At 46.6% G+C, this 19,635-nt stretch overlaps 1 protein-coding gene across 1 annotated transcript in view; it reads left to right on the top strand.

The window, feature by feature from the left end:
- Positions 1–5,854: 5,854 nt before the first annotated feature.
- MRGPRX2 (MAS related GPR family member X2) overlaps positions 5,855–19,635 on the top strand; it is a 28,068-nt gene continuing 14,287 nt past the window's right edge. The window contains exon 1 of the mRNA XM_086385165.1: positions 5,855–6,267. The gene's annotated coding sequence lies outside the window, so the exon portion shown is untranslated. The remainder of the gene's footprint in view (positions 6,268–19,635) is intronic.

Genomic DNA, 19,635 nt, shown 5'->3' with positions numbered 1-19,635 from the left:
TCCAATGACCCTTTAAATTTCAAGCAGACTGTGGTCTATTGTATGTCCAGATGCCTGGAAACAGTCACAAGTTCTCCTGCAGGAATGCATCTCAAGCCAAACCACACAGAGTTATCGTAGGAAACCACCTCCAAAAGGGCCTCACAGTCCAAATCTCAGTGCATGCAAGGAGACAGACCACCATGAGCGAGACACAGCAGGAACAGCGCACTGCGGAGTCCAGCCCACAAAGACTTCAGATATCAGGACAGAGACGAATGAACAATTATGCTGAACATGCTTAAAGAAATAAAAAGAAAATTAAAAGTGAGTAAAGAGTAAGAGACTATAAAAATGACCAGGCAGATTTTTTTTTTTAAAAAGTGCTACTAATGATGAACAAGTTTCCCCAGCTTCCTGTTCCCCAGCCAACAACACGTTTTCCAATAGAAAAACGTTTGAAACGTGTCCACCCCCTCCCTGGCCATTAAATGCAGCCTGCTCACACCTGCCCTGTGTCAGCAGCAAGGAATGTTATTGAAAATATTTTTCCAGAATCATCTCTCCACCTGGCCCATCCTGTCTGGGGCTACTCCTCCAGGCTCTGGGATTCGCCACCTTCCTTCCCCAGCTCCCAGTTCCTCTTTTGGGCCCTCCTCCTTATTTAAGTGACACATTCAAACATTCCTCGCATCCCTCCTCAGCTCCACAGGAGCGCTTCTTTCATAGTGGGACCCTCCGTCCTAGGGGAGGGGTCTCAAACGTGACTGCACTAGCAGCAGTAATAATCCCGCCCCCTTCTACCACCACCACCTGCATATGTGTTTACAAAGCGCCTCTCGTTGTCTGCCAAAGCACTGTCATTGTCCCAGACAGAGCAGGCTCAGAGCCATCACAAACTGGCCAGAAGCCAGCAGAACTAGGATTCAAAACAGGGCTCACCCGGGTGACCCTGCCTTGGCTACTACTCCGCGGCTGCCTCTAATGACAGCAGTCATCAGTTACCAGGCAACACTCTCTGTTCCCTTGTTATGTCAAACCCTTCCCGGCCCTCATCGATCTGAACAGACATCTCCTTAGTCTTACCCAGTCGGTTAGGAAATCTCTGGGGGATGGCCAAATACATATTTATGATGAAGAAAATGCTAATTTATATCCCATCTGTCTGAAGATAATCTGTCTCTGGCTTCAGTCAGTGGAGACACATGAACAAGTCACCCCAAGCAAGAGTCGGTGTAAGCTTAGCAGACAAGAAGAGGTGTGGGAGGGAGACAGGGTCCCATGCCACTTCCCTTCCCCGTCTCAAGGCAGTATCTCAAAATCCCACAGAAAAACTTTTTTTCTTTTTTACCTACAGAGACGAAAGACCACGATACATGACAGTATGCATAAATGCGACAAATCGTAGGCAAACTGTGAAATTTGAGTTAAGTTCTGTTAGTTTCACTCCTGGGAGAGTTTTCCAGCCAGAAACAGAAAAGGAAATTTACAGGCGCCCTCTCGTGGGGAGATTTAGCACTGCAGGGCCACCCCCAGCCACCTGGGCACCTTGGGTAAGACCGCTGCCTTCATGAAGTTTACATTCCAGGGGAGGCAGGTGAGGAAAGCGAGGCAAGGAACGAGCAGATAAATGGGCAAGCTCCTCTCAGAGAGTGAAAGTAAAGAACATAAAATAGGGTGAGGTGATACTGTCTGGGTGGAGGGGGTCTGGGTAGGGCTACAATAGGGGACGGGATGGCTGAGCTAAGCCCACGTGAAAAGAAGGTACTAACCACGCGGAGATCAGGGGCCAGTGTCCCTTGCACTGCAAAGATCTGCAGGCACACCTGAGCACAGAGCACAGAGAATCCAGTGTGGCAGGTCATGCAGAGCAGAGAGAACTCCAGGCAGTGAGAGTAAAGGCGTAGACACCTCTGTGCTCAGTCGTGTCCAGCTCTTTGCCACCCCATGGACTGTAGACCGCCAGGCTCCTCTGTCCATGGGGATTCTCCAGGCAAGAATACCGGAGTGGGCTGCCATTCCCTCCTCCAGGGGATCTTCCCAACGCAGGGATCAAACCCAGGTCGCAGGTGGATTCTTTACCATCTGAGCCACCAGAGAAGACATCTCTGGGAACACCCATATTGTGCAGGTGGGAAAACGAGGTCTCTCATACACATTCAGAACATGATTTTCACCCCTGTACCTGCCCCCATGCCAGGTCCTTCAGCAAATCCAGCCAGCTCTGACGAAGACCATCCACCTCTACTCCTACGGCAGGTTCCTAATGGATCTCCTTGCCTCCTGCAAGGCATTCTTCTCTCAGCAGAAAAGTGATCTTTTCAATGGATAGGGTCTCCCCCTTGCTTAAGCTCTTCAATGACTGTACACTTAGCATAAACCCCACTCAGGCCATCCTTCTCCCTCCCTCCCTCCCTCAGCTGCAGCCATAGTAGAAGCTAACCTTTTCTGCGACAGGACCTTGGCGCTTGTGGTTCCCTACACCAGGAATGTTTTCCCCCTGCTTCTTATCAGGTCTGGTTCCCTTTCATCCTCCAGGATTCAGCTTAAACTTCCTAAAGAAGCCCCCAGTTTACTCCAGATCCCAGTAGCATGTAGATTTCCTTCATGGTACCCACCACCCTGTATAATTATTTTATTTAGTCATTGTTCTCTTGTTGTCTTTTTCCAAGTGGGTTTGTACCTCCGCGAGGGCAGAGACCATAACATTTTTATCTACCACTGGATCTTCTATGCCTCTGAGCTCCTGGCATTTAAGTGATGTTTGCGGAATAAACAAATGAGCCCCAGGAGATGGGAGCCCATGAAGATCTTTGCAATAACCTAACCCAGTACCTTTCAAATTTTATTTTTAGAACACAGAACCTCCTTCCAAATGGAATCCTATGCAGAATCTCAGAGGTGAGAAAGCAGACACGAGCCCTGCCCTTCTGTTCTGTGTTTGTACCACCAAGAGCCCTGAGTGATGCTTTGGGCTCTTGAGAAATCCCCCCAGGTGGCTGAGTTGTCCTCAAGCCCCACCATTTCTCTGGCTGCTTGCCTCTGTTTTGACTCTCAGAACAGAAGCAGGATGCGACATGGCATTCTGAATGGTCATAAGCAGTTTACAAAGAGGTTAGAGTTAAATGTTTTGGAGGAAATTTACATGTGGAAACATATTTGGTAATCTGATGATGCACACCTGGGGTGTGTGTGAGTGCTGTGGTTTTTATTTCAAAGAACAGCAAGTGACCGTGGGCTCAGGCAAATTGGGAGAATTCCCCAGCAGCCCTGTGTATGCAAAAGAGGGTTCATGGACCACCGCCTTCTGAAACCAAGCAGCACAGCCCAGTGGGCCCCACTGGAGCATGAGACAGCCTAGGCCTGGCTCACAGGGTGGCTGGGCATCCTCGGAAGGTGCCTGGGCATGTTAGACATCTTTTATGCTCCGCTTCACATCTTCTAGGCTCACCTTTTTACCTTGGCCATTGCTGAGGTGATCAGGGGCATAACAGCTGCATGAAATATCTTTTGCTTTCTGACAGCTCCTTGTTAGCTGTGTCATCTTGGGCAAGTTGCTTAACCTCTCTCTCTCACATTTATCATCTGGAAAAGGGGGGTGATAAAGGTACTCACTTCATACAGTGGCAGTGAAGATTACGAGTTAATACACATGAAATGCTCATACCAGTGCTTGACCTGCACAAAGCAAGACACTGTTATTTCAACTCTTGCCAGATATTGCCCCTCTTGTCATGATGCTGTACAGGTCTCTGCAAAAAACTTTGCTCTCTCAGCAGCCAATTTTGTAGTGTTTGTATTTTTGTGTTTTTTTGTTTGTTTGTTTGTTTTAGTTTCTGTTTTATTTTCTTTCTAACTGAGGTGTGAGAAAGTTCTAGGTTCAGTTGAAGTTCCTGGTGAAAAAACACAACTGAGATTTTTTTTCACTGATTAAAATCTGCATATTTGTATTTCAAACAATCCAGCTAAAACTTGATTTAAAAATTCCTTTTATTTCCTTTTTTGGCTTAATCAGTTCAGTTCAGTTCAGTTCAGTCAGTCGTGTCCGACTCTTTGCGACCCCATGAATTGCAGCATGCCAGGCCTCCCTGTCCATCACCAACTCCTGGAGTTCACTCAGACTCATGTCCATCGAGTCGGTGATGCCATCCAGCCATCTCATCCTCTGTCGTCCCCTTCTCCTCCTGCCCCCAATCCCTCCCAGCATCAGAGTCTTTTCCAATGAGTCATCTCTTCGCATGAGGTGGCCAAAGTACTGGAGTTTCAGCCTTAGCATCAGTCCTTCCAAAGAACATCCAGGGCTGGTCTACTTCAGAAGGGACGCGTTGGATCTCCTTGCAGTCCAAGGGACTCTCAAGAGTCTTCTCCAACACCACAGTTCAAAAGCATCAATTCTTTGGCGCTCAGCTTTCTTCACAGTCCAACTCTCGCATCCATACACGACCACTGGAAAAACCATAGCCTTGACTAGATGGACCTTTGTAGGCCAAGTAATGTCTTTGCTTCTGAATATGCTATCTAGGTTGGTCATAACTTATGAGTATCACTTATTCAGTAGGAAATCCTTATACTACATATTCCGCATGTTAAGAACAAATGTACAATAAATCACCGTTTTTTATTAAAAAAAGGAAAAGATATAGCCTTATTGCTCCCTGATTGGGACTGTCCAGAGAAGGTGGAGGGGGGCCTCCCAGAGCCCCCCAACACAGGGGCTTGCCTGTTGGGGCTGAGTAAATGGTGGGTCCTGAACACTACCCTCCCCTACCCAAAGTACACCCTGGGGGGCTGGGCTCTGGGAGAGGTGGGAAGGGGGCAGGTCTGTTGGAAAGAGCACTAGGCCAGGCGGGAGTCAGGAGCTGGATTTCACGACTGGCTCCCTGTGCAAACCCCCAGCACACAGAACAAGGCCCTCCAAGTAACGGGTGCTCAATCCTGTATTTGTTGAACGAACAGATGAATGAACCCATGGCTGCGTGACATGGTCCCTGCTCTCAGGGGGTTTCCAACCTGAAGGACAGACCCATGAATGTTACTGCAGAGCAGGGTGTGCTCTGTCCAATCTAGGGGCAGTGCTCAGGGGCTGCAGGAGTCAGTCAAGGAAAGCGCCCCGTGAGCTGGGATACATTCCAAGAAGGGAGCTTGATGGTTCTAAAGGATAAACGCGATTCCGGGAGGCAGAGAAGAGGGCTGAGCGCAGAGCACTAGGAGGCCTGCACACCCAGAGTCTCAGAGGCACCACCAGTAAAGCATTGGAACGGCACATGAGAAGGAGGTTTGACACTGCACAGATCTCCGCATTTTGGAACGTACTCTGCTCCAGCAAGGCTCTGCCCACCATTCTCCCAAAGGGCAAGGTTATCTGTAAAGTGGGCAGGAGCCCAGCTCTGCAGCCCTGGTTTTCTCAACTCCAGCCCCATACAATGAGCTGGCTGAGTAGAGAGAACTGTAGGTTCAGGGCCCACAGATGTCCTCCATCCAACAATCCCACCCCTCAGGGAGCTGCAGGCTGAAGCTGAACCCAGGCCTGGCCTGCACCTTGCCCTCCTCCTCCTCCTTGACTGGCTGCCCAAACTGTTACCACGGGGTTCACACACACCCTACCCACCCTACCCTGGACAAATCCCACTGTGAACCTCTCCCTGCCCTGCCCTGGCCAAGCACTGGCAGAGGAAAGCCAGAGAAAACCAGACTGGCAGGCAGCCAGGCCTCAACAGCAATTCGGGGAGGAGAGGGTGACCAGGGAGTCATTTGGGTTCTCTGGAGCTAGAAAGTGGGCGCGGCGGCTGCGACGGCGCAGAAGCGCGGCGGCTGCGACGGCGCAGAAGCGCGGCGGCTGCGACGGCGCAGAAGCGCGGCGGCTGCGACGGCGCAGAAGCGCGGCGGCTGCGACGGCGCAGAAGCGCGGCGGCTGCGACGGCGCAGAAGCGCGGCGGCTGCGACGGCGCAGAAGCGCGGCGGCTGCGACGGCGCAGAAGCGCGGCGGCTGCGACGGCGCAGAAGCGCGGCGGCTGCGACGGCGCAGAAGCGCGGCGGCTGCGACGGCGCAGAAGCGCGGCGGCTGCGACGGCGCAGAAGCGCGGCGGCTGCGACGGCGCAGAAGCGCGGCGGCTGCGACGGCGCAGAAGCGCGGCGGCTGCGACGGCGCAGAAGCGCGGCGGCTGCGACGGCGCAGAAGCGCGGCCGGGGAGCTCAAGGTCAGAGACGTCGGCAGAGAGGAGCCCGAGAGGAGCTACCCCACGTCCAAAGTCAGAGGCAGCGGTCAAGAGGAGCTACCCCACGTCCAAGGTAAGGAGCAGCGACTGCGCTTTGCTGGAGCAGCCGTGAAGAGATACCCCACGTCCAAGGTAAGAGAAACCCAAGTAAGATGGTGGGTGTTGCCAGACAGCATCAGAGGGCAAACACACTGAAACCACAATCACAGACAACTAGCCAATCTGATCACACGGACCACAGCCTTGTCTAACTCAATGAAACTAAGCCATGCCCTGTGGGGCCACCCGAGACTAAAGGGTCATGGTGGAGAGGTCTGACAGAATGTGGTCCACTGGAGAAGGGAATGGCAAACCACTTCAGTATTCTTGCCTTGAGAACCCCATGAACAGTATGAAAAGGCAAAATGATAGGATACTGAAAAAGGAACTCCTCAGGTCGGTAAGTGCCCGATATGCTACTGGAGATCAGTGGAGAAATAACTCCAGAAAGAATGAAGGGATGGAACCAAAGCAAAAACAACACTCAGTTGTGGATGTGACTGGTGATAGAGCAAGGTCTGATGCTGTAAAGAGCAATATTGCATAGGAACCTGGAATGTCAGGTCCATGAATCAAGGCAAATTGGAAGTGGTCAAACAGGAGATGGCAAGAGTGAATGGCAACATTCTAGGAATCAGCGAACTGAAATGGACTGGAATGGGTGAATTTAACTCAGATGATCATTATATCTAATATTGTGGGCAGGAATCCCTTAGAAGAAATGGAATAGCCCTCACAGTCAACAAAAGAGTCCGAAATGCAGTACTTGGATGCTATCTCAAAAATGACAGAATGATCTCTGTTCGTTTCCAAGGCAAACCATTCAATATCACGGTAATCCAAGTCTATGCCCCGACCAGTAACACTGAAGAAGCTGAAGTTGAACAGTTCTATGAAGACCTACAAGACCATCTAGAACAACACCCAAAAAAGATGTCCTTTTCATTATAGGGGACTGGAATGCAAAAGTAGGAAGTCAAGAAACACCTGGAATAATAGGCAAATTTGGCTTTGGAATACAGAATGAAGCAGGGCAAAGGCTAGTAGATGTCTGCCAAGAGAACGCACTGGTCATAGCAAACACCCTCTTCCAACAACACAAGACTCTACACATGGGCATCACCAGATGGTCAACATTGAAATCAAATTGATTATATTCTTTATAGCCGAAAATGGAGAAGCTCTATAGAGTCAGCAAAAACAAGACCCGGAGCTGACTGTGGCTCAGATCATGAACTCCTTATGGCCAAAATCTGAGTGAAATTGAAGAAAGTGGAGAAACCCACTAGACCATTCAGGTATGACCTAAATCAAATCCCTTATGACTATATAGTGGAAGTAAGAAATAGATTTAAGGGACTAGATCTGGTAGAAAGTGCCTGATGAACTATGGACAGAGGTTTGTGACATTGTACAGGAGACAGGAATCAAGACCATCCTCAAGGAAAAGAAATGCAAAAAAGCAAAATGGCTGTCTGAGGAGGCCTTACAAATAGCTGTGAAAAGAAGTGAAAAGCAAAGTAGAAAAGGAAAGATATACCCATTTGAATGCAGAGTTCCAAAGAATAGCAAGGGCAGATAAGAAAGCCTTCCTCAGTGATCAATGCAAAAAAATAGAGGAAAACAACAGAATGGGAAAGACTAGAGATCTCTTCAAGAAAATTAGAGATACCAAGGGAACATTTCATGCAAACATTTCATGCAAAGGACAGAAATGGTAGGGACCTAGCAGAAGAGAAGATATTAAGAAGAGATGGCAAGAATACACAGAAGAACTGTACAAAAAAGATCTTTATGACCCATACAATCACGATGGTGTGATCACTCACCTAGAGCCAGACATCCTGGGATGTGAATTCAAGTGGGCCTTAGGAAGCATCACTATGAACAAAGCCAGTGGAGGTGATGGAATTCCAGTTGAGCTATTTCAAATCCTGAAAGATGATGCTGTGAAAGTGCTGCACTCAATATGCCAGCAAATTTGGAAAACTCAGCAGTGGCCACAGGACTGGTAAAAGTCAGTTTTCATTCTATTCCCAAAGAAAGTGAAAAGTGAAGTTGCTCAGTCATGTCCGACTCTTTGCGACCTCATGGACTTAGCCTACCAGGCTCCTCTGTCCATGGGGTTTTCCAGGCAAGAGTTCTGGAGTGGCTTTCCATTTCCTTCTCCAGGGGATCTTCCCACCCCAGGGATTGATCCCAAGTCTCCTGCACTGTAGGCAGATGCTTTACCATCTGAGCCACCAGGGAAGAGCCCAAGATTCCCAAAGAAAGGCAATGCCAAAGAATGCTCAAACTACTGCACAGTTGCACTCATCTCACACGCTAGTAAAGTAATGCTTAAAATTCTCCAAGCCAGGCTTCAGCAATACGTGAACGGTGAACTTCCAGATGTTCAAGTTGGTTTTAGAAAAGGCAGAGGAACAAAAGATCAAATTGCCAACATCTGATAGATCATCGAAAAGGCAAAAGAGTTCCAGAAAAACATCTATTTCTGCTTTATTGACTGTACCAAAGCCTTTGACTGTGTGGATCACAATAAACTGTGGAAAATTCTGAAAGAGATGGGAATACCAGACCACCTGACCTGCCTCTTGAGAAACCTGTATGCAAGTCAGGAAGCAACAGTTAGAACTGGACATGGAACAACAGACTGGTTCCAAATAGGTAAAGGAGTACATCAGGGCTATATATTGTCACCCTGCTTATTTAACTTATATGCAGAATACATCATGAGAAATGCTGGGCTGGAGGAAGCACAAGCTGGAATCAAGATCGCTGGAAGAAATATCAATAACCTCCGATATGCAGATGACACCACCCTTATGACAGAAAGTGAAGAACTAAAGGTCCTTTTGATGAAAGTGAAAGAGGAGAGTGAAAAAGTTGGCTTAAAGCTCAACATTCAGAAAACTAAGATCATGGCATCCGGTCCCATCACTTCATGGAAAATAGATGGGGAAACAGTGTAAACACTGCCTGACTTTATTTTTCTGGGCTCCAAAATCACTGAAGATGGTGATTGCAGCCATGAAATTAAAAGACACTTTCTCCTTGGAAGGAAAGTTATGACCAACGTACACAGCATATTGAAAAGCAGAGACATTACTTTGTCAACAAAGGTCCATCTAGTCAAGGCTATGGTTTTTCCTGTGGTCATGTATGGATGTGAGACTTGAACTATAAAGAAAGCTGAGTGCTGAAGAATTGATGCTTTAGAACTGTGGTATTGGAGAAGACTCTTGAGAATCCCTTGGACTGCAAGGAAATCCAACCAGTCCATCATAAAGGAGATCAGTCCTGGGTTTTCTTTTGAAGGACTGGTGTTGAAACTGAAACTCCAATACTTTGGCCACCTGATGGGAAGAGCTGACTCATTTGAAAAGACCCTGATGCTGGGAAAGATTGAGAGCAGGAGGAGAAGGGGATGACAGAGGCTGGATTGCATCACTGATTCAATGGACATGGGTTTGGGTGAACTCCGGGAGTTGGTGATGGACATGGAGGCCTGGCATGCTGCGGTTCATGGGGTTGCAAAGAGTCAGACATGACTGAGCCACTGAAGTGAGTGAATGAGTGGAGCTAGAAAGCTGTGGAAGGGAGCTGGTCTCTGTGGGGACCCCAGGGCCATGTGCCTCATCCAATGACCCTGTGAGAGCTAAGAGAATTTCATCAGCTATAACAGTCCTTTTGGGGGATTCCCTGGTGGCTCAGATGGTAAAGAATCTGCCTGCAATGCAGGAGACCTGGGTTGGATCCCTAGGTAGGGAAGATCCCCTGGAAGAGGGCATGGCAACACACTCCTGTATTCTTGCTGGAGAATCGCTATGGACAGAGGAGCCCTGCAGTCTACAGTCCATGGGATCGCAAAGAGTCAGACATGACTGAGAGACTAAGCTCAGTACAGCACATAATAATCCTCTACCTCTTTACAGCCCATGTTTACACAATGTATCTACTCTAACAGAGGCAGCAACAGCAGTGGAAACCCACTCTGCCTGAGGAGCCGGGTCTGGCCCGCTGCTCTGCCCCAAAGACTCACAGGGGCAGACATAGCCTGAGCAGCTCCAGACTCTGTTGCCCTTGGGGGATTGGATTTCAGGCCAAGCTTCAGAGGCTCTGAAGTTGTGGGAAAGGAATGCGATAATAATGATGATGATGGAGACCAAGATAAGTACGTTCCTGACATTCCTAGGGCTTTTCTCCTGTGCTGAGCACTAACCTGTGTTTGAGGACCTTGCAACAACCCTATAAGGAGACACAACCATCTCACATGTGAGGAAACTGAGGGTCAGTGAGGTTAAGCAACTTCAGTTCAGTTCAGTTGCTCAGTCGTGTCCGACTCTTTGTGACCCCATGAATCGCAGCATGCCAGGCCTCCCTGTCTATCACCAACTCCCGGAGTTCACTCAAACTCACGTCCATTGAGTCGGTGATGCCATCCAGCCATCTCATCCTCTGTCGTCCCCTTTTCCTCCTGCCCCCAGTCCCTCCCGGTATCAGAGTCTTTTCCAATGAGTCAAATCTTCTCATGAGGTGGCCAAAGTACTGGAGTTTCAGCTTTAGCATCATTGCTTCCAAAGAAATCCCAGGGCTGATCTCCTTTAGAATGGACTGGTTGGATCTCCTTGTAGTCAACTAGTAGCAAATTTAAGTTAGTAATCCTTAGATCCAGGATTGGAGACCGGGAATAACCATTCCAGAGGTTGATTTCATAGACACTGCCCTAAACTGGCAGGAATAGCTCACTGCCATCCATGAATAACCATCCAGAAGCAACATGAGCCCCTTTGCCATCCTATTTAATCTGGACCTCTTTCCAGACTTCATGAACGTGAGCCCCCTGCTGGCCGGTCAAGGGTAACACGAGCCCCACAATAATCATCGACTGCCACCTAGTGGCGCCGTGAGGAATGTCACATTTCTTTTCTTTGATTTCATCAGATGTGATATTTCAAAAACCAAAATGTTAAAAACTTGCTTTTTGCTTCTCCCTGCTTCGACATCTCTAAGAATAACTGCAGGCAGATGTTATTCCTATTTTATGAATGATAAGATGCAGACCCAAGGGAGTTAAGTAGCTTCTTGAAGATCACATGATGAGGATTCAGTTCAGTTCAATACAGTCGCTCAGTCGTGTCCGACTCTTTGCGACCCCATGAATTGCAGCACGCCAGGCCTCTCTGTCCATCACCAACTCCCCGAGTTCACTCAAACTCACGTCCATCGAGTCAGTGATGCCATCCAGCTATCTAATCTGTCGTCCCCTTTTCCTCCTGCCCCCAATCCCTCCCAGCATCAGAGTATTTTCCAATGAGTCAGCTCTTCACATGAGGTGGCCAAAGTACTGGAGTTTCAGCTTTAGCATCATTCCTTCTAAAGAACACCCAGGACTAGTCTCCTTTAGAATGGACTGGTTGGACCTCCTTGTAGTCAACTAGTAGCAAATTTAAGTTAGTAATCCTTAGATCCAGGATTGGAGACCGGGAATAACCATTCCAGAGGTTGATTTCATAGACACTGCCCTAAACTGGCAGGAATAGCTCACTGCCATCCATGAATAACCATCCAGAAGCAACATGAGCCCCTTTGCCATCCCATTTAATCTGGATCTCTTTCCAGACTTCATGGATGTGAGCCCTCTGCTGGCCGGTCAAGGGTAACACGAGCCTCACAATAATTATCGACTGCCACCTAGTGGCGCCGTGAGGAATGTCACATTTCTTTTCTTTGACTTCATCAGATGTGATACTTCAAAAACCAAAATGTTAAAAACTTGCTTTTTGCTTCTCCCTGCTTCGACATCCCTAAGAATAACAGCAGGCAGATGTTGTTCCTATTTTATGAATGATAAGGTACAGACCCAAGGGAGTTAAGTAGCTTCTTGAAGATCACATGATGAGGATTCAGTTCAGTTCAATACAGTCGCTCAGTCGTGTCCGACTCTTTGCGACCCCATGAATTGCAGCACGCCAGGCCTCCCTGTCCATCACCAACTCCCAGAGTTCACTCAGACTCACGTCAATGGAGTCAGGGATGCCATCCAGCCATCTCATCCTCTGTCGTCCCCTTTTCCTCCTGCCCCTAATCCCTCCCAGCATCAGAGTCTTTTCCAATGAGTCAACTCTTCGCATGAGATGGCCAAAATACTAGAGTTTTAGCTTTAGCATCATTCCTTCCAAATACAGAAGTAGAGGGTCAGAATCATTTATCTAAAGTGTGACCTTGAGTAAGACATTTTATTATTTATTTTGGTGGACACCAAAAAACCCCCTCTGCTACAATAACAGTTTTTCTTGGCTTTATTTAATAAAAAGTTCCTCCTTTACCCATTAAGTTCCCATGCTAGTTCTACTATATTTCAGTTTGGTATTTGAGTGAATCTTTCTGGGCTGTCCTTTGCAATCCACTGATCAATCTGTCTCTCTCTAGGTCTGTACCATATAGTCTTAACTGCTACAGCTTTATACTTAAGTACAGGTCCCCCACCTTAAGCTTCTTTTTCCTAAGCATATTATCTATTTTTTATGTTTCTTTTTAAATTTAAAACTCAGTTTATCAAGCTTCACATAATTCTATTGAGATTTTTATTGGAGTTGCATTGAATATGTAGTAGAGAAAATAAAGAGAATTCATATCTTTATATTAGATTTTCCTGTGCATGAACATGAACAGTATTTACTTGGATAATCTTTAATGTCATTCAAAATTGTTTTTTTTTTGTTTGTTTCTACATAGAGGGTTGTATATGCTTTGCTTTAGATTTATTCCTAATAACATTTTTGATGTTATAAATGGTTCTTTTTAAAAGTTATGTTTTTTCCATTTAATTAATTTATTATTAGTTTTTAATTTATTTATTTTAGTTGGAGGCTAATTACAATATTGTAGTGGTTTTTGCCATACATTGATATGAATCAGCCATGGGTTTACATGTGTTCCCCATCCTGAACCCCACTCCCACCTCCCTCCCCATCCCATAAAAGTTATGTTTTAAATATTTTTCTACTAATATAAAAATAATCACTTTATAATAAAAGGCTCCTTATAACCATAAAGACTAATATAACTACATTATCTTTTGTTATTGTTTACCTGGTGAATCTTTTTCCATTTCTTTTAATCTCTTTATATCCTTAGGTTTTAAATTAATATCTCATAAACAGCGTATTATTGGATCTCATAGATTGCATTGATGACGTAAGACAGCATGTGAAGAAGTAGGGGGCACTGCTGTTTACTCAGGACCGAAGATCCCAAGACAAGATAGATTCTGCTCTCACCACAGTACATATCCATCCACCATACAAGGAACATAGCCATGCTTAGGGGTGGGCCACAGAGGTAAGATGGGGACAGAGCCACATGGCCACAGAGAGCTTGCCAGGCTGAGGCTGGATGCGCACACATGCGTGTGCACGCACACACACACACACACAAGCTCTGGCTCTGGGCACCCAGAAGCGAGGGAGCTGTGCAGATTACAGCTGCCCCGCTCTGAAAACAGCCACCAGCAGAAACAGACACTCAGGACACACGACAGTAATGAGTCCCGGGCTTGAGTGACAGGGTAGCCAGAAGAGGAGGACCTCAGAGAGGCAGCACTTGAGGCTGACAGGGGCCAGAGTGCAGAAGAAGGTGGCCCAGATGACAAGGCGGAGCTCTAGGAGCACAATTTTCATCCAAGACTTCATGGGTAAAGGCTCGGAGAGGTTATGGGAAAGGAGGAGGCCATTGGGAGAGGACAGTGCAGGAGAAGCCCACTGCATCTGACCCTCGACCACTATGACGATGAGCTAGTCAGCAGAGCCCAGGCCCAGGCCCCCTGGAAAGCCATCAGAAGGGGTCCTCGTTTTAGAGATCCCCTGGGGCTAGAGTGGAAGCCATCAGAGAACTCCTCTAGGGCCAGAGTACTCAGGCAGCCCAGAGTGGTTGGATTCACAGTCAGGGACCTTTTTTAGAACACACACAAAAATGAGCAAATGCATTGGAATCTTCTTGTCACTGATTGAAAACGATCAGATCAAACAGGAAAAATCAACCAGAGTAGCACTGAGTTAATCCAAGCCTACTAACTACACACACACGTGTCTCCATAATATAACAAACACTAGGACAACAGAATGGGAAAGACTAGAGATCTCATCAAGAAAATCAGGGATACCAAGGGAACATTTCATGAAAAGATGGGCACAATAAAGGACAGAAAGGGTATGGACCTAACAGAAGCAGAAGATATTAAGAAGAGGTGTCAAGAATACACAGAAGAAAAAAAAAAAAAAAAAGAAGAATACACAGAAGAACTTCTGTGAGAAGTTCAAAAAAGATCTTCACGACCCAGATAATCACGATGGTGTGATCACTCACCTAGAGCCAGACATCCTGGAATGTGAAGTCAAGTGGGCCTTAGGAGGCATCACTATGAACAAAGCTAGTGGAGGTGATGGAATTCCAGTTGAGCTATTTCAAACCCTAAAAGATGATGCTATGAAAGTGCTGTACTCAATATAACAGCAAATTTGGAAAACTCAGCAGTGGCCACTGCACTGGTAAAGGTCAGTTTTCATTCCAATCCCAAAGAAAGACAATGCCAAAGAATGTTCAAACTACTGCAAAACTGCCCTCACCTCACACACTAGAAAAGTAATGCTCAAAATTCTCCAAGCCAGGCTTCAACAGTATGTGAACCACAAAATTCCAGATGTTCAAGCTGGATTTAGAAAAGGCAGAGGAACCAGAGATCAAATTGCCAACATCTGCTGCATCATAGAAAAAGCAAGAGAGTCCCAGAAAAACATCTACTTCTGCTTTGTTGACCATGCCAAAGCCTTTGACTGTGCGGACCACAACAAACTGGAAAATTCTGAAAGAGATGGGAATACCAGACCACTGACCTGCCTCCTGAGAAATCTGTATGCAGGTCAGGAATTAGAACTGGACATGGAACAACAGACTGGTTCCAAATCGTGAAAGGAGTACATCAAGGCTGTATATTGTCACCCTTGCTATTTAACTTATATGCAGAGAACATCATGAGAAACGCTGGGCTGGATGAAGCACAAGCTGGAATCAAGATTGACGGGAGAAATAGCAATAACCTCAAATATGCTGATGATACCACCCTTATGGCAGAAGGTGAAGAACTAGAGTCTCTTGATGAAAGAGGAGAGTGAAAATGTTGGCTGCTGCTGCTGTTGCTAAGTCACTTCAGTCATGTCTGACTCTGTGCGACCCCAGAGATGGCAGCCCACCAGGCTCCCCCATCCCTGGGATTCTCCAGGCAAGAATACTGGAGTGGGTTGCCATTTCCTTCTCCGATGCAGGAAAGTGAAAAGTGAAAGTGAAGTCGCTCAGTCGTGTCCGACTCCTAGCAACCCCATGGACTGCAGCCTACCAGGCTCCTCCATCCATGGGATTTTCCAGGCAAGAGTACTGGAGTGGGGTGCCATTGCAATATTCAGAAAACTAAGATCATGGCATCTGGTCCCATCAGTTCATGGCAAATAGACAGGGAAACAATGGAACCCATGATAGACTTTATTTTGGGGGGCTCCAAAATCACTGCAGATGGTTATTGCAGCCATGAAATTAAAAGACACTTGCTTCTTGGAAGGAAAGCGATGACCAACCTAGACAGCATATTAAAAAGCAGAGACATTACTTTGCCAACAAAGGTTTGTCTAGTCAAAGCTATGGTTTTTCCAGTAGTCATATATGGATGTGAGAGTTGGACTATAAAGAAAGCTGAGTGCCAAAGAATTGATGGTATTGAATTGTGGTGTTGGAGAAGACTCTTGAGGTCCCTTGGACCGCAAGGAGATCAAACCAGCCCATCCTAAAGGAAATCAGTCCTGAATATTCACTGGAAGGACTGATGCTGAAGCTGAAAGTCCAATACTTTGGCCACCTGATGCGAAGAATTGACTCACTGGAGAAGACCCTGATGGGAAAGACTGACAGCAGGAAGAGAAGGGGACGACAGAGGATGAGATGGTTGGATAGCCTCACCGACTTGATGGACATGAGTTTGAGCAAGCTCCAGGAGTTGGTGATGGACAGGGAAGTCTGGCATGGGGTCACAAAGAGTTGGATATGGCTGAGCCATTGAACTGGACTCAGCTGAGGACTTTACTATGTGATGTTCACTCCTTATAAGCAGGGTCCACGAGAGTGCCCTGCAGAAAGCAGCCATTCAATAAATATCTGTGGATGAATTTACATGATGCTCGGAGGAAAAAGAAATTCCAAATGAGGAAAATTAGAGCACTGATTGTCCCGACATTTTCATTTCTAGAATCCCCAGGCAGTGTTACCTGACAGCAGATCTGAATCACCGACGGCTGGAAGGACATGGAATGAAGGACCAGACAGGAGCTGGCTGTCCCCACTGAGATGATTTTGGCCATAGGCTTCCCCAACCACACCGCTGCTCAGGAGCCCTAGGGCTCCTGTCTCCATGATTCGCTGACTTTCGGAGGAGCCTAACCCTTGAATGAGCAAGCACAGATGGACGTAAAAGACAAAGGAATGGGAAGAAAAGAATTCAATAAGCCTTCTTTCTCCTCTACTTCAGTAGAAAGTCAGCTCATAGCTGCCTTGAAGCAGGAGGCCCTTCCTGCAGCCCCTGACTCTGTAGGAGACTTCGGGTCCTCTGGCTCGGATCACCCAGGAGAAGGGCTCTTCACACCTGCTGCCTTACCTGGTGTTACCAAGAGTCTGAGAAGCTGTGTGATTCCCTATGCAAGGATCACGTCAGTTCTCACGAGGGAGTCCCAGACCTCCTGCCCTCCTCAAGCTCTCCCCAGCTTACTGAAGCCTCTTTCCTTCCCTGAAGCCTTGCAACTGTTTCTCCCTCCATCCTACCAGTTCAGACTAACCTTGATCCAGCATCCCAAGGCAGGGCCACCAAGGGTCATTCTGATTATACACTCATGGTCCTCCATCCCTGGTCAAGAACAGCCAAGATTGGCAAAGCCCACCCTCCAAAAAGGTTTTTATAGAAAGGATCTTGCAACCCAGAAACTGTCCCCACCCCCAAGTCCAGCACATTCTGTTTCCACTTTCTTGGACAACCCTGGGATTCTCTGCATTCACAGTGGCCTGGTCCTCACTCTCGCAATACACTGCTTCCCAAATAGTACAGGACTTGGAAACTAATGTAAGTCAACTCCAGGTACATTCTACTTCCCACAGGGCTGGGCTTCTTACCTGTTGGGTTCATTTTGTTATTTTTAATATATTTATTTATTTGGCTGGGTCTTAGTTGTAGCATATGAGATCTAGTTCCCTGATCAGGGATCAAACCCTGGCCCCCTGTATTGGGAATGGAAGTCTTAGCCACTGGACCACCAGGGAAGTCTCATGTTTTTGGTGCATTTTAAAGTAGTGGCTCAGATGGTAAAGCATCTGCCTGCAATGCAGGAGACCCGGGTTCGACTCCTGGGTCAGGAAGATCCCCTGGAGAAGGAAATGACAATCCACTCCAACATTCTTGCCTGGAAAATACCATGGACAGAGGAGCCTGATAGGCCACAGTCCATGAGGTCGCAAAGAGTACGACTGAGCGACTTCACTTAACCTGTCAAATATTCTTTGCCTTCATTTTGGCTTGCTTCTCCACTGTCAGATGTTCCTCACAGTGAAGCCTTTAAAGTTCTCTGCCCAGAATCACTTCCCAATTCTCATCTCTCCAACTTGTCTATTCAATCACTAATTCACTCATGCTTTCAGGCACAAATGCATGCATTTCTAGAAAAAAAAAAAAATGCTGAGCATTGGGTCAGGCACTACTGCAGGCCCTGGGACTCAAAGATGTGTTCATTCTTCTCAAAGACCTCGTAGTACAACAGGAGAGAATCGTGTCCTCAGATGCTTAAAGTACAGTGTGATAAAAGCTTTGATATGGACATATCTGTGGCTGTGTGAGCAGAGGGCAGACAGAAATAAGATTCATTATGGGACATTATTGGTTCAAATAACTATTCCTGGAGCTGGCAAGAGAGGCTGGCTCCAGAAACAGTGGGATCCAGAGTCCAAATGACATCATCAGGATATTTCCCCTCTCCTGGTTTCATTGTATCTGCTTGGCTTTCAGTGGCTGGTAATAACTGCATGGCATGGAATGAGACCAGGGATGAGCCCCCCTCTTCCAAAATATATATCTGTGCAAGTTCAAGTAGTAAAATCAGCTACACATGCACACACACCCTCCCCCCAACACATACTCCCCAACAAAACTGTCCTTTATAGGGACTCTGTAAATGACACTCGCCTGCATTCTCAATTCTAATGGAAAGAATTCTAACATAAACTTTAGGGCTGTGGATAGGGGCCTAGATTGCTGAGCGTATCACAGTTACGGAAAGGGGAGCCTCTGGGAACCATTAAGGCCCTAATGGATGTGAGTCATCCCGGGATGAAGCTTGGCCTGTCAGAGATTCCCATCTGAGGTCTCCACTCTCTTTGGTACAAAACAAATCCAAGGAGAGAGGAGGGTACATGAAGAAACCTCCACAGGTACCAAAGATTTTCATTTTAGATTCATCACAGCTAGAAAGCATCTCATTTTAAAGATAAGGGATTAGGACAAAACAGATTCCACAATTAAAAGGATCTAACTGGAAATACATTACATGTTACGAAACAGCATAAATAGTTGGATACTTTGTGTGCATGAATCTGAGTATTCATGTAGTTGTTTCCATATAGAAGTCTAACTAGAGATTTGTATTTTCATCTATATTCTCTATATTCTCCTCTCAGTAGCCTGAGAGGATTTTCTGAAACACAGAGCTGATCAAGTTACTTCCTCCCTTAAATTCTTTAAGTCAACCCCCTTGGCTCTCAAAAGGAAACTGATATTTCCTATTATGGCTACTCTAAGCTCTGCATGATGTAGCAAGGGCTAGAAAATAGAGTTTTTAGACAACCCAAAGTTGGGAAGTTAAACAAGGGTGCCCCATGAAAAACTGGGACCTCAAAAGACTAAACCTAAGTGTATTTCTCATTAGTAAAAAATAAAACCACCAAGAAATTGTTTGACCAAGCTTGGATCTAGGCAAACCAAAATTTTCTCTGGAGAATTTGTAGTCACAAGAAAGACTGTGGCCCAAACTCATATGACCTGTGGTCTCACTAGAGCTACAAATGCCAGGTGAGGTTTCTGGGGACATCCTGAGAGATGAGAGCCATGCTGGGAAGTTCCCCCAGTCCATCAGCAAAAGAAAACACAAGTTCTTTTCTGGAGGAACTCAACTATAATTCAGACCTGAAAGAATTCCCACAGATAAAGTCCCAAGGAAAGTGAGCAGCTAACAGTCTAAAATTACAAATACACAAAGAAGCAAATCACCATCACAAAGTGACAGAGGAAACACAGTAAGGTCAGGCACACAGACTCCAG

The sequence above is a fragment of the Bos grunniens genome, chromosome 29 (genome assembly GCF_055505025.1).
Source record: "Bos grunniens cultivar Pamir isolate PY7600 chromosome 29, Bosgru_T2T1.0, whole genome shotgun sequence".
NCBI lineage: Eukaryota > Metazoa > Chordata > Mammalia > Artiodactyla > Bovidae > Bos > Bos grunniens.
Note: the sequence above shows the minus strand (reverse complement) of the source record. Positions and strands in the feature narration are given on the sequence as shown.